Source organism: Thalia democratica, chromosome 1, assembly GCF_965202585.1.
Source record: "Thalia democratica chromosome 1, ktThaDemo2.hap1.1, whole genome shotgun sequence".
NCBI lineage: Eukaryota > Metazoa > Chordata > Thaliacea > Salpida > Salpidae > Thalia > Thalia democratica.
The window spans coordinates 47194606-47210855 of NC_139165.1; positions in this window are offsets into that span (position 1 = coordinate 47194606).

Here is a 16250-nt window from a genome sequence, read left to right on the forward strand (position 1 = left end):
TTTCTCAGTAATCTAAATAAAATAATCAGTTTTTTTTATGGCATTATTAAACCAAGTAAAAAGAATATTTAGTAAATATGTAAAATAATAGTTGAAATATTTGTTAAAAATTGTGCAGAATGATTAGTGATTTTGTTTATTTGCAGATTTTAAACAAAATAGCAATGAAAATGATTAAAAAAATTTATTACACAATGTGATACTAATCACACGTATATAACCTTATCTTAGACTATATTGAATTTATTTGGTGACAACTCTCATTTTTAGGAAAAGTTTTGCAGCTGTGACGATCGCTCGGCTCTTCGGTACTTTCCCTAGACGGAGCCGGCGGTCGAGACTTCTCTGTTTCGCTAACAACGGGATCAGGCGCGTTGGCTGACTCAGAGCGAGTTGTCATTTTGGCCAATTTCTTGGCAACTTGTTTTGAATTCATGTCGCGCTACTTATCGATTGATATACCGCGAATGAATGGTCAAGTAGTATAAACTAAAACCAAAAAAATGTATAAACACAATTATTTATTAAAAGAACTCACAACGTAAAATATAAAACACAAATAATCTTTATAATCGTAAGTAATAAACACAAATATAATATAAGACTAAAACTAGCAAAAAGTAAAACAATGACTTTTATTCTGTATCGTCTGTGCGATCAAGAAGCGCACGCGATAAAAAGCGACGTAATCATTCATGCGTAGTATATATAGTGCTTTAACAACCACTTTTTCCCAATTCTCTCAATTTATAACAGAGCATGTCTGTTAGACTGCTACACTCCGTCTAGCCCGAAGAAGAAATGACTGTGAGGCTTAGGGATTTCAATAACGCATTTTCCGAGCGCTCCCCTTCCCCCACTCCAGTCATTTTTTTTGAATTTAATGAGAGTATAGGAATTTTAAGGGTGTTATTATCACTTATACCACGAAATTTGATTACGTGCAATACTAAACAAGTTTAATACACAAAGCATAAAACTTAAAATAACGTTGATGTAGTGTTTTTTTGTAATGTAAGCTAAAAGAAAAAAAATTATGTACAAAAAAATTTTAAGTGACAAAACATAAAAAGTAATACAAAGGAGTAAAAACTTAAACCTTAAGATTTCTTCTTTTAGAAAACATGCCAATAATTTGTTGATATTGTAAGGTATGCAACACTACTTAAAAAAATGACAATGTAATCAAAAGTAACAATTAGCAAATCACACTAATACTTAAAATACAAATAAAAAAGTTTCACTCTTTTGTTTTATAATTTCATTTTGTTTATAAGGTATTATAATTTTGTTTTAGATGTACCATAAATTTAAAGAAAAAATAATTTAAATTCAAAAAATTAAAATATATAATGAAACATACAAACTTTAAAATTTCAATTAAAAATTTAAAAGTATACACAATCCTAGAATTATGTTACTCAATCCCTAAAAAGGTTTACAGTTAGTTGGCTCTTAGCAACTTGAAGCAGTTCTATAGTTCTGTAGCCAAGTTTCTTTTCTCCACTCTTGTTGCGATAAAACGGGTGGTTCCCGCAATGAATATCACAGTTGTGATGAAACAACTAGATGCTAAAACGGTTAAGCATTTCCACTGAGTGGTTTTGACTATTAGCGAAGTCTCTTCAACATCGTGGTATTCGTGAAACAATGACGTGTTAGCGATTACCAATGCTTCATCTTTTTTCACGAATTTTGTACGGTAAAAATGTGAACCTCCATTTGCAACCAAGTAGGACTCATTGTGACAAATGAGGTGTCCTAAAGATTCTTTATGGCGTCAATACTTCCATCCATTGTGATTGTTTATTTTAAAAAACATATGTAATATAAAATACAATGTTAAATATAGCGTAAACATTAAAATAGTTTAATAAAATTGTCTAGTTTATTAACTAAACATTATGTTCATAATGACATTTACTATTTTTATCGTTTAACGTAAAAAATGAAGTAAGCACTGATGTCAAACAATAACTGAAAGAATGCTTCAACCGGTTGATACAATTTTTTGTTTTGAAAATTAAATCGTAGTCTTATTGTTTTTGAAATAACTTCAGTTTTACCTTTTTAATAGTTATCTAAATATCAGAACAATAATTAGCTTTAAATTTGCTTAACAAGGTACAATATTTATTTAACAATTGCAACAATCATTGCTACACGTCGTAAAAACCAATTTGCTGAAGCATTCTCGCAATATAACAATTATACAAGAAAAGATGATATTTACGGACAAAAAAGGTTAACGATTTACAACTCATTTCTTTTACTTTGAACTGAAACAGAAAACAACTCTGACTGATTGTCTAATAAGCTTAACAATTAAGAAAGTAATTTGTTACTCAAGAGAATAAAAAGTTCAATCATTGTTTTTTGCTAGAAACACTGCTCTTAATTAATTCAATCAGTATTCTCATCGATCGCAGTTCAGAATTATTGTTGCATAAAGTTCACAACAACAATTTAAGATAAATTAATTTTTTGACTGAACTTATTAAGTTTCAAATAGATTTTCATTATTTATTTCATAGTGCGTTTACATTATAATATGTTTCCTTTAATTAGAAGTAAAACAATAATTAAGAAATACATTGTCAAAAAAAAACATATCAGTATATATAAAAATGTGGGAGTTAAAATCAAAGCTATCGTTCTGCATTAATTTTAAAACAAGTACAGGAAATAAGTTGTTTTGAAACGATAAATTAACAACAACTCCTATGTATTTAAAAATATATCAAAAGTAAATATTTGATGTTTAAACAAAAATAATTTAACATATACTTGTTTACTTACGTAATAGACTTGTCATATACTCCTTAAACATGACTTGTTTAACAATTTTACTCTATGTTATTAGTATGAATTTCAAATAACAACAAAATTTGCTAATTCAAGGTAAAGAAGAATTCTTAGTTACTACGCTTGAAAATTGTAACAATTTCAAACCTATTTAAGGCTTAATTCTATGTTTAAAAGTGTATAACAAATAAAAAATTACTTTTTACATTTAAACAAAAAGAAGAATAAAAATATTAATGTTTAAGAAAAATATAAAAAAATTAACACAAACAATAAACAACACTGACATTAATTGAAATTAATTTTTAAACTTTGCAAGCATTTCAAACGAAAACAAACTAATTTCTAAAGAATGTAGATCATAATACAAACAAAGAAAATAACAAACATGTATTCAACATTTTCTTAAAACTTGACCCTTCATTCAAGGAAGAAAAAATGCGTTAATTTTGCTAAAAGACTAAACTTGTTAGTAACGCTTCTTTTTATTAAGAAAAACATCAACGCGTGTTTGATAAATTGCAAGTTTAGAATACAGGACCTTTTAACGTGCTTTTGTTTTGCTGCGCATAGCTAAACAAAAACTAAATTAGTTTTATTGCTCAACGCTAAAACTCAAGTGCCGCTGATAATAATTTAACTGCTTTGTAGAATTAGTCATCGCTCGGTTCGTCAGCGTAATTAATCGTGAACTTGTATTTTACGCAAACTTATAAGGTTGGCTTATTTTATTCACTGGCTCATTGTAAATAATGTTTCGCTGCTGATATCGCTTAAGATGACGAATATTTTTAAACGCTTTACTTGTGCACGAATTATTGTTTACAAGCAATGAACTTGAAGTGTAATTACTATTAGAAGGGCTGATATAATCTGTATTGACAATAAGTTTAGAACGTTGATACGGTTCTTCGAAACGTTGTTTTTCTAGCTCATTATTGACTATATGTGTTTCTGCACTTGTCATATTAAAGGATTTTACGGTCGGCACGGGTAGCCTTTTCATAGTCGAAGGCTGCTTTGTTATGACGTCACAATAGGCTTCTGCGCTATCAACCTCGTTACTATCTCCAACCGGCGCGAAAGACGTCGATTGTTGTTCAGCATCAACCTGAACATCATCTGTATTGCTAAAATTTTCTGACTCTCTTAACTCGTTTTCCGATTTCAGAGAAGTCTTAAGGTTACTAATATCGCCGCTAAGGTGCGTTAACGCGGTTGATTCTGAGTCGGAATCAGTTTGCTTAGATGTCTTAAAAACACAGCCGACTGTCTTAACAAGAGGTGAATCTCCCCTCTCCTCCCTACCTCTTACTGTCGGGAGGAGGGGTGCCGTTTTTTGGATTAAAGGAGCCCTGCCGATTATGAAAATTTTGGTTGTTTGGGGGAGGCCCTTGACTATGAAAACTTTGATTGAATGGAGGCCCTTGACTTTGGAAGTTACTTGGCCCATGGGTATACCCTGAATTATTATATCTATTATTAACCTGAACGGGGTTCTGGTTAAAACCTTGGCCGTTTGGTGGCATTACATTCTGATACTGCATGTGGTTCGGCTGAACGTTGCCGAACCCCATGTTATTGTTCGCTACGTTCTGATAGTTTATATTACTGTCGTAACGCGCGTTTTGATTATTATAATCGTTTTGTTTATCGTATTCAACTTGATTACTTTGATTATGTCTATAAGGCCGACGCGAAGATTGCTGTACATGCGAATTTTTATTATTATTTTGTTTCTTTTTATGAAAATTCTGTGATCTTTGCTCATAACGAAATTCTTGAGCTTTTTCTAGAATCTCCGAGTGAGATCCAGAGTAAATCTGTTCAATTTTTACTAAAAAATCTTCTAATTTAAGCGTAAAAGCTTCTTCAACTTTCTTTTTTAGTTCGATTGGACATATAGCTGACATAAAATACTTTATCATACTTTCCTTATCAGCTATAGATAACTTTTCAGCTTGGCACTTATCTGACTGGAAAGACGCCTGCCCTAAGGTACTCTGTTTAAATCGAAGTATGTGTGGCAAACTAGATTTTTTGCCAATAAGATAAGTTTTTAAATTAGGATAATTAAAATGACACTCGCTATTAGTTTCGCGAAAATCTATTATGTCATCTCGAGGCCAAATGTGAATTAATAACTCTAGTTTCTCACGATCGCTATCGATATGAAACGACTTACAGCGCGACTCGAATAATTCGAGTTCCGCGCGAGGTTCCAAAATATTTCGAAGTTGTCTAAATAACTTCGAATTTTCGATTATCTTACGGCGCAATCGATCTTGTTCAGTTTCAAAACATCGAGCGCCGTTTTCTAAATTATAAACATTGTTATTATCTGACAATGATTCTGTCATTAGCGCACGTAACTTGTTTCGTAAAGCGTTCGTGCGACGATTTTCTTTTATTGTCTTAATCCTTAGCTCTAATTCGCTTAGGCTAAGATTTTCTATATCGTCCTGCCTATTACTAAGGTGCGGACTAACTTGTACAATTTCAGCAGCGTTTCTTTGATAAATCGAAGAGTGCGAGTTATCTACGCTTGCTGTATATAAATCGTGCGAGTTTTGTGGATACGAGGAAGCTTCGTTGTTCGCTATCGTTCCTGGTTCGCAATAAATTCTTTCTGGGTGTGCAGAGGCTTCATTGATCGCTTGCACGCCAGAATCGCAATTCTGCCTATTATCTAAGGTATTATATTTTTTTATAATAATGGGTTCAGACCCGAGGAGGACGCCACTGTGACGATCGCTCGGCTCTTCGGTACTTTCCCTAGACGGAGCCGGCGGTCGAGACTTCTCTGTTTCGCTAACAACGGGATCAGGCGCGTTGGCTGACTCAGAGCGAGTTGTCATTTTGGCCAATTTCTTGGCAACTTGTTTTGAATTCATGTCGCGCTACTTATTCGATTGATATACCGCGAATGAATGGTCAAGTAGTATAAACTAAAACAAAAAAAATGTATAAACACAATTATTTATTAAAAGAACTCACAACGTAAAATATAAAACACAAATAATCTTTATAATCGTAAGTAATGAACACAAGTATAATATAAGACTAAAACTAGCAAAAAGTAAAACAATGACTTTTATTCTGTATCGTCTGTGCGATCAAGAAGCGCACGCGATAAAAAGCGACGTAATCATTCATGCGTAGTATATATAGTGCTTTAACAACCACTTTTTCCCAATTCTCTCAATTTATAACAGAGCATGTCTGTTAGACTGCTACACAGCTCTGGGTTTTGCAGCTGAAAAAGAAGAGCTTATTAGTTGCTTAATATTCTTCAATAAACAATCGGTTCTAATAAGCTCTTCTTTTTCAGCTGCAAAACCCAGAGCTGCAAAACTTTTCCTAAAAATGATAGTTGTCACCAAACTTTTTCAGCTGCAAAACCCAGAGTAGTTTTTACCTCAAGTCCTATGTTGACACCTGAAGGCAAAAAACAAATACCCACATTCGATAAAAGCATGGTATATACCTATTAAAATGCATAGCGAAAATAGGCATATCAGTCTTACAACTAGACTGCTGAAGGAAAGGGTCGAAGAACATATACCTACTTGCATTGATAAGATTTTGAATTTAGGTGATAAAGAAAAAGAAAAGTAGTCTATAAAAATTATGAATGCAATAAAAAGATCTGCTATTGCAGGACATTCGGTGAACAATCAAAGTTGTGCTGAAAATTTCAGTTTGGAGAGATTTAAGATAGTTAAAAGTTGTTGTAACGGGTTTGAATTAGTTAAAATGGAACCTATATGTATTTTAAATAGAAAACCTACCCTTTGAAGGCAAATAGTGTTGGTTTATTTACTTAATGATCTTTTTGGTGTTTTTATTTTTATATTTAATAAGCTCTAATAATTAGTATTTAGATTAGTTTTGTGTAATTGTCTTTGTATGTAATTGATATTTTTTTATAATCCTTCCTGGACAAGACGTTCAAAGGTATCCAAGTAGTGTACGACTCGATAATCGAAAGGTTGTTTCGTGCACCAAGTCCTAGAACCAAATTTTTTGACCGCTTTTTTGTCGTTCAAAAAACAAAAAACATGATGATTTCTATACAAGTTAAATTTATCTTTTATTTATTGCTATGTATCCACTGATGAAAATAGCGTGAAATATATCTGGATTTTTGCACTTAGTGTCTTTTGTACATTGTTCTAAAATTTCTCAGGTACGTAAAAACCTTTAAACAGTTTGAAACTACCATCAAAACAGAATGCAAAATATTTAAAAGTAATCCAGCTGTTAAAAATTTCAATAAAATAATTAGAATATAAACCTAGGTCCAATTTTTATGTACATTGTGAGAATTTTTTGTTACTTTGTGAAGCTAACATAGATAACTAAATGTTTTATACATAAGAAACTAGAAACTAGTTACTAATCAAGATTAGTAATTACCTTGTCTTAATAGTAAAAAAAACATGTATATATATATATATAATTTATTGAGCGACAAAAACTACACCCAAAATATTTGGTCCTAGAGCCTGTTGCACGAAAATTAACGAGTTGCACACCACTGATATCTTTTAACGTCTTGTCCAGAACATATTCAATGATATGTGAATAAATTGTCAAACAGTTCCAGTTGAAACAGTTTAGCTAAAATCAAATTTATATCAAAAACAGATTACATTTAAAAAAAAAACTAAAAGCACAGTTGATTTTTTTTTACAACTTGAATAAAAAAAAAAGAAAATATAAAACTACGGTTTTTCTAATGTTGTAAAAATAAAAACAATATGTGATTTTGTCAAAAGTTTGCTAAATTCAAAATGAAACCCTTCGAATTGTAAAGTCATTAAAAAATGTTTTTTAAAACACTTTTGATTGGCTAATTTTAAATGAAAAGTTTCCCAACTCAAATTGTGCAACTTTTAAATTTTAAACTTTTATACAGTTTATATATTTTTTCTATAAAAAAACTCTTTAATCTACGTGATTTTTGACATAGTCCTTTTTAAAAAACATTAGCTATAAAAAAATTCAACAAAAGACAAAGTAAATTACAAAAAATTATTTATCCATTCTGAATAGTAAAAGCATCATAACACAATTTAAAATTGAAATTAAAAAAATAGATATACTAAAAACTAAAAAAATAACGTACCGACCGAGGTTAAGGGTTAGGGGTAACAGTCATAGTAAAAAAAAACAAAATTAAAATAAATTAAAATTAATAAAAATATTAAAAATAAATTAATAAAAATATAACCCGTGTAAAAATGTCTCCGTGCGAAATTTTCTGCTCGTGCAAAAAAGACCTTTCGTGCAAAAGTATCTTCGTGCAATTTTGTGCACTCGTGCAATTTTGTACGCTCGTGCAAATTTGACAGCTACCCAAAAATTCATGTTCATATGTTAACTTTTCGGTATCAAGGAAAATTTATTATATGGATTGTTTTCGCTAAACTGAAGTAGTTTTATTATAAATGACTTAAGTTTTATAAAGAAAAAAACATATACTTAATAAGAATTTTATCATTACCAATGAGAGCTCATTTTAAAAAGAAAACTTTTGTATCAGTATTAGCCAATAAAATTTTTTTTTAAACTATCTTGAATTATTATTAACCTCTAAGGGTTTTCTTTTTAAATAGGAAACGATTGAACAGTTCGCATAATGTTTTTATATTTACAAGCTTAGGGAGACCGTTATTTTACAGTTTATTTTTTTCATCAAGTTGTAAAATAATTGTTCATGTCCGTTAGTAGTTTTTTTTTTTAATGTGATTTATTTTTGATTTAAAGTAGATATTTAGGTAAATTATTTTAATTGGAACTGTTTGACTAAGTAATTTATTTACATATAATTAAATTTTGTTTTTTTATAGTTAAGACAAGTTAATAACTAATTTTGATTATTAGTTTGTTTTTAGTTTTTATAAAAGTTTTCGTTATACATGTTAGCTTTACAAAGTAAGGTAAAAGTTTACATTGCCAATAATAACAGGATTTAGGTTTATATTATAACTATCATACTCAACGTTAAAGAACTGGATTACTTATTAAAGTTTTGCATTCTGTTGTACTTGTATTTAAATTTTTTTTTCAATTTAAAATTTTTTATATACCTGAATAAAATTCAGACAGTTAAGTAGTTTACAGTTATGTAATTTTCTAAAGTATATTATTAATAGCTATTTCAAAACTACTCTATTATCGGAAAAAATATACCCCACTGAAAAAGTCTAGATACGTTCCTAGTTTGTTCTTTATTAATACTACATAAAGCTTGAAATATTTAGGATCTAGATTCGACCGGGCCTTAAACTAAAAAAAGATCCGGTAGATCACTAGCATAGAAGCCAAATGTAGCTGAAACGCGGAAAATTGGTTAAAAAATGAGCTATTTTCCACAATAGCTGTTAGCTTAGCATAAACCTCTTTTAACCTAAATTTTTATTTTTGTAGCAGAACGGCCTAAGGGGCGTCACGTAAACGTAAAGGGGAATCCCGTTATACAAAACATTTTGAAAAATAATTTATCAAAGTTTATAAACTGTAGTAACAATGCTTGTAACTACAAGTTGTAAGGTTTAAAATAATAAATTTAAACTGTGACAAGTTAAATCATTGTAAAAGGTTCTAAAGGAACACTGCTCTTCAAATAAAGTAAATTTGGAAATATTTAAAAAATGCTCATAACTTTTATAAAAAAATCATCAGTATTAAAAAGCCAATTTTTAGTATGTTTTAAAATTTCAGTTAGTTATACATATTTTATATTTTTTCAGATAGAAAATTAAATAACTTATTTAAATGTTAATTTAAACTTATTTAAACTTTTTTATATTGTTTTACGAAAATAAGACGAAATAAGACTTTCAGCAAAATAGTAAGCTTAGTAAGTTGTTTATGAAACATTGCCAAATCCTTAATTACACTAAAAAAACAAATTTTTAAATTTACAAAGTGTTCAATTTAATGTTAAGAAGCAAAATAGAGGAGGGTGGAGTAAATCTGATGGTTGTCTACCATAAAAAATTAAAATATCCTAGAAATAAAATAATAAATTGTGATTAAAGTCTTAGAATACTTAAAGATTTTTATCAAAAAGTTTTCTTTTTATTTAAACTTTTGTATTCTATTTTATATGTTTGAATGTTATAATGAATTTTTAAATGCCTTATTTAAATTTCAAATTTTATGATTTCATTCAAGTAATATAGTTTATAACCAAAACATTACTATATTCAAATTACTATTTATTCAAACATAAGTTTATCATTTTTTCAAAATCAAAAATAAGGTTTAACATTTTTTTTTAGTTTTTAGAAATGTCTCTTTGACTTAATTTTTGCACATTTTTGCTGGTCACTCTTTACTCAAAAAAAAAACAACAGATTGAGTCTTAATGAAATTGGTAAATAAGATTTCTTGTAACAGTCTATCTGCAAATTTTAATTTAATTATGTCTTGCATTATAAAGTCTAGGACTGTTTGTATAGTAGCCATATACAAAGTAGCCTACAAATGTGCATAATTGTGTTAACCATTGAAATGATGAAATTGGTTAACCTGTCCAGTTTTATAAGCTAACTCTTATTAAAAATATCTTTAAAGACTCTCCTTTTGTAACAACTAAATATTTTAACTGTATACTTATTAATTGTTCAAAAATTATCTAAATGACTTTAGACTAGTAAAAAACACTTTACCTATTATTTTAGAATTTAACAGTTATATAATGTTTTCTTTTTAATATTTATCATTTTATTTACTATTTTTAGCCCTTTTTTGATTTCTTAAATAAGTTCTTCTGTTATTTGATAAATATTTTTGTTACAATTTTGGTTTTGATAAATTATGTTTTACAAGAATTCTAGAAGTTATGATTTTATAGCTTAAGTTTAGAAGTGTACAAATTTTTCTGAAAACAGCTGTGTTTAAATCAAAACTAAACAATGTCTTTTATTCACTAAAAACAATTAATCAAGTATTATGTAAAATAATCCTAAAAAAATTAAAAATAAGTTTTGTGTAATAAGTATAACAAAATAATAGTTAAATAATTAATCTTAATCATCTAATTGTTATAAAAAAGAATCATTAAGAACAGTTTTATTAAATATTCATTATAAAATTTGATGGATTTGCTTCATTAAAAAAGTTTTCAGCTCACATTTTCCATATCCTACAATATATGAGCAAACAAGTAAAGTTATGGCTTTTAAAGCATTCAAATAGCCAATGAAAATGTACTTTAATTTTTGTGGTGGACTTTAGATAAAATGTTTGTGCTAAGATTTAATGTTTCAGTTTTAAAGTTTGTTTGTATCATGTAAAAATTTAACATCAGTAGATTAGTTTTTTTTATAGTATCATCCATCAAGTCTATACTAAGATATTTTATACAACTAAAAACAGTTTCAATTAACTTTTAAGATAAATTCAGTTAAAAAAATTTTCAGATACATACTGTGTGTGGCACTCTTAGGCTAGTATGAACTTTTTTTGAAATCTCATGCTAGTGCTGATATCCTTTAAGTATCTCATACCAGTTTTTATGCCTTAATTATTTCTTATTTCTTACAAATATTGATTTTTTTAAATTCTTCTGTAATTAATTAGGTATCTTTTTGTATTTAAACTTAATTAGTATTATTTTTAATCAAAAAATTTATAACAAAAACGTTTTGTTTCTATTTATTTATAAACTCTAACTAGTCTGAGGTAACACAGACTGACTATTTTGTCTCAAAGAGTGGCAATTCTGATTATTATTAACTCAGCTAAATTATAATTACATTAACTTAGTAGTTAGAATAGTTCAAAGCAGAGTATACATTTGTAAGTTGTTTAAAAAGTAGGAAAAACATCTATCTAACTAACTAATGAATTTTTATTAAGTATTAAGTAAAGAAAAAATAATAATATTTATTTTAATAGCTTATTACTAACAAAACAATGTTTTACTTCTATAATTGCATATAGGAGATCCTCAGTTGTTGTTAACAAATTTGAAAAAAAAAGTTTGACCAAATAAATGAAAGTAAAATAAAATTAAAAACAAAATATTGAAATAGGCATTTAAGTCAAGAACTTTAAATTGATTAGTTAAAAGAAAGTAACAATATTACTAAAAAAATATGTACAATTATGATTCCCAATATTTATTTAATCCAAAATACTAAAAAAATATTATTTCTTATTTTATGATAGTTAACTTTATAACAGCCTATTTAATATAAAGCACTAAAACATTTATTTGTCACAGCTGGTTAAAAATGACAACTGTCAAAATTGAAGCACCTACTAGGAAGAATAAACAAAAATACACCTCTAAATGGAAATCTGTTCCTGAGTTTAAAGGTAAAGTAGTTGATTATTGCTTTACATAAATAAGACTTATCTATTAAATATAGAATATGATTTTACTAATAGACTGGATTATGCCTGATGTTTCTAGTTCATACCACGTAATGGTGTAGATATTTTAAGAAGAGATTTAAGTCTTAAATACCATGCTAATACTAGCCAACATTTGAAAAAAGTTAGTTTTAATTAATCATCCTACCAAAAAATTGAATAACAATTAAAAACATATTAAGGGCATAGGGATGTAGATCACCATTTTTACAATTTAGTCTTATAATATTGAATTTTAACTAAGCTTCAAGTTGCTTTTTACAAATTTAAAAAATTAAAATTATTTTTTGAGATATAGCAGGTCATATTGGACAGCAACAATAGGTTCCTTTTGGGAGGGGCAAAGTAAAACAGCAAAAAAGACTACTTCACTAAAAATCTATGTTCTTCTACGTTTTTCGAGATAAATGCCACAAACTTTCAGAATATGCTTCTTGCAATTTTTAAAAAATTGTGTCGGAAGAGAATTTAAACAAATAAAATAGATAATTTGTGACAAAAAACAAAAAAAAAAGCTGTTTGTTTTTTTTTTATTTTTTTATAATTTATTTTTTTTATTTTTCAAACATTCTTTCTGACAAAGTTTTGAAGTACTTTAAACAACATATCCTGAAAGTTTGAGGTATTTATCTCAAAAAACGTAGGAGAATATAGATTTTTAGTGAAGTAGTCTTTTTTTTTGCTGTTTTAGTTTGCCCCTCCCTAAAGGAACTTATTGTTGCCTCCCACTTTGACCTGATATATCTCAAAAAAAATTTTTATTATTAAAACCAGTAAAAACCATCTTGTAGCTTAAAAACTCAATAAAAAAAGATCAAAATGTGAAAAAAGTGTTAACCTTCCTATGCCCTTGATACTTTTATTAAAATTTGTTTGCATTTCTTGATTTTAAAAATAACTAAATTAATTTTCATACTGCTCTACTTTTAGCATGTAGTTTTCTTAGATATTCATGATTAAAACTTCAATAACAGGTTTGATTCATTATTTTTTTCATAAATGGGCTAGATTATGCATGCTTGTTTTTAAAATATTATCATTTTGTATAAACTTTACCGGAACACAGTAAGCTGAAAACGGGTTAAAGCGGCCATTGGTTATAATAAAATAATCTTGCTAAAAAAAAATTCTACAAAGTTTTAAACACAGTTAAACAAAGTATGATTCTTTTTGTTTTAAATTGGTTTTTTTGTTTTTCTGCTTGAAGTATTTAAGAAGTTATGTAAGTTTAAATCCAATTAGTTTTTGCTTATACAGTTTGAAAACTACTCCGAATTCTTAATAGTTTTGACAAAATTTTCTTGCAGAATGTTAGAGAAAAATTTCTGTAAGACTAATTTAGAGAAACTTTTTTAGCATTTTTCTTAAACTTTGTTGAAATAGTATTGGAAAATACAATAAGTTATTTAAAAACTTAAAATTTTTAACTTAATTTTTTTTATTTGATATTTTTTCAAAAAAAAAAGTGCAAATAGGCATCAGGATGTTGCTTGTATAAACCTAAAATTAGTTAATTTCCTAATGATTGTTTTATTTTGTAAAATTGTACATAGAATTTTTATCACATTTGCTTAACCATAAAAAAATGAAGATATTTCAGCACCAAGCAGTTGAAATATTCTCTTTTAAAAGTACTTTGTAGTATATTACCATAAATCATCAATGAAATTTTCAAAAGATTATAAGTTTTAAATTGAGAAAATTTACACTTTTTTTTCAATTTTTTAAAGAATTCTGACATTTTTTAACACTAAACCAAAGAAATCGAAAAACCTAAAAAAGTTTTTATATAAAAGCTTCTAAAGTATTTTTTAGCAGTTGATGTTGGCCTTAATTTTGATAAAAATTTTAGGTTTTTTCAACTTATTTCTTTTTTTTAAAAAGGAAAAATTTGCTACATTTAAGCTTACATAATTTAATTTTATTCACAGGCCACAAATGAGATATTTATATATTCAATACTTTTATAATTTTTTTTACTGAGATATTGTTTCTTCCAAAGTATTTAAGTCCACAGTTTTCATTTAATAAGAATGTTTACTATTAAGTTTTTAATTTAATTTAAAATTTATTATTAAAAATAATTAAGAATAATATACTACACGTACATTTTTTTCCATATAAAAGCAATTTAATCTAATTAAATTATATTCGAACATTTTATAAACATGATAAAAGTATTATCAGTAAATATACTATTATTTCTAGTAATCTATTAAGTTTGATAAAGTGTATTTGTATGAAAGTTGTTTTTTATTTTTTGTTTAACTTTTTAATTGAAATATTTGTACAAATTAATCAATTTTTAATGTTTTATACTTGAATAAATTTTATAGCTTTCTACTTTTAATTATATTTTTTGTTTAGTATTAAATGTGTTTGTTCTAGTTCAACCTATTTTAGAAATTTTTTTTGACTAAACAGGAATTTATATCACTTGAAGTACTGATTTTAGTAAAGCCAACTGCAAAAAGTTAGTTAGATTTCAAGAGAATTTTTCAATTTGATAGTGCCTGTCAAAGTTGTAAAACAAGTAGGATTTTAATTGTCCCAGGAGCACTCATCTCTTTAAGTTAGTTTTTGTTTTAATATTTCATTTATTCTATTTAACTCATCAGTGTTTGTAATTTATCTATTTATTTTTAGACCATCTTCCCTAATTAAAAAGATACTTTGGTCTTTAAGTTAGTTAAAAAAAAAAGATTTTTACCTTTCTAAAGTTTTTTTTCAACTTAAATAAAAGTATGATTCCAATTTTTCCACTTCATAATATCTATATTGTTTTTCTAACTCTTCTTTTAAAATGTATATAATATTATATTTAACTACAATGGATTTTCAAATATTTAAAAAAATATTTTTGAGTGATAAACAAGTTTTTGAAATTCTACTTCTCTATAAAAAGTTTCAAATACAAACATATGTAAAACAAAGCTTTTGTAGTTATATTTAAAAGTTTTAACTAATTTGCACAACTTTTCTTATGTTCTTAAGCAAAAAACCTTGAATTAATTTTTTTTTTTTTTTGCAATGAAGAAAAAAATAAAATTATCAATTAAACTTAGATATAAATTTACTCAAAAATCAACAAATTTTAAAACTTTTGTATAAAGATTTTTATTAGAATGCTAATCCAAGTTTAAGTAAACATTAGAGATTAAAAATACTCAAAGTGCTTTATTTTTGTTATAATTTGCTCTTGCTTTGTGTCATGTAATACAACTTTCTGATCAAAAGAACTGTAATTTTTATTTTTGGTTAACTTAAGTATTACTTCATGAATACTGTATCAGTTGAATTGAAGTTTAATAGATTCTAAAGAATTTTAAAACAATGTATAGCTCGATCTTACTTTGTAGATTTTAACTAAATTTTATGTTGTTTATTTACTGTTTATTTAATTTATTAAACAAGTTTTGAAATATAACTGTTTAAAATTGAGAGCACAATAATTTTTAAAATATTTAAAAATTTTAAATTTACAATGATAAAAAATTAAATGATTTAGATAAACATTTGAACTAGAAGAAAAGTTTTAAGTTAGTTTTAAATAAATATATATAAAGGTATATGTTCTGTAACTATAAATAAATAAATGTTTGTTATATGCCAGTTATTTCATTTCCTAATTGTTTGCAGTTTTAATTATTATACATTAAAAATAACATACTTCACTGCTAGGGTAACTTGAATAATTTGTTCTAAATGTTTTTTTCAGATTAATAAAAAAAATATAACTCTTTTAATTTTTAATTAGTTCAGTTTATATTTATTATTATATTACTAACAGTTTTATGTAACAAATTTTGCACTTAAGTAAATTTAGTTGTGTTAAATATGTTCACAAAATGTTGTTCTTGTGTTTTTTGAAGTTATAGAACTAATAGTTTTATCACTAACTGTTTTGTAAAACAACTTTAGTAATTATATAAACTACTTGTTTTTTAATTAAAATGTGTTCAAAAAATATTTTTTGTTTTATTATATCTTTTAAATTTATTTAATTTTGAACAAAAACATAAATTTCTGGTTATTATTTATAGTCATGTTTA